Source organism: Bison bison, unplaced genomic scaffold, assembly GCF_000754665.1.
Source record: "Bison bison bison isolate TAMUID 2011002044 unplaced genomic scaffold, Bison_UMD1.0 scf7180017860914, whole genome shotgun sequence".
Lineage (NCBI taxonomy): Eukaryota > Metazoa > Chordata > Mammalia > Artiodactyla > Bovidae > Bison > Bison bison.
The window spans coordinates 9757-10459 of record NW_011491486.1 but is presented as its reverse complement, the minus strand read 5'-3'; positions in this window follow the sequence as shown (position 1 = coordinate 10459).

Here is a 703-nt window from a genome sequence, read left to right as displayed (position 1 = left end):
ATTTGGTGTTTCCCAGTACCTTTCACATAGGTGTTTGAGACTATGATTTAGAAGCCTGAGTCAGCTGAAGACTGAATTTTGGATAAACGGGGTATTATTCAGCCCTGCATAGTATAACATTGTGTCCATAAATATGTGGCTTGGATAAATCAGAAAATGAACATGGTAGTAGACAGATGAGTTGGGAGGCTATTACAGTGCAGCAGAAAAGTGATGTGAGGCTTATCTGAAGTGATAACAGGAGGATGGAATGGACTTTTGGAAAAAAAAAGTAGAGTGGTGTGTGTGTGTAACAGTGCAGGTGGTGAAAGTAGGAAGTTTAAGACTATTCTCAGGTTCTTTACATGCACCCCAATGTTCATAGCAACACTATTCATAACAGCCAAGATGTAGAAACAACCTAAGTGCCCATCAACAAATGAATGGATAGAGAAGATGTGGTATACATATATATAAATAAACACACGCAATGGAATATTACTCAGTCATAAAAAAGGAATGGAGTTATACCATCTGTAGTAACATGGATGGACCTATAAAATATCATACTAAGTGAAGTAAACCAGACATAGAAAGACAAATATATGATAACAATAAAAATGAATCTATTTACAAAACAAATAGACTCACAGATACAGAAAACAAACTTCCCCAAAAGGAAAGGGGGATAGATAAATTAGGAGTATGGGACTAACAGATCCAC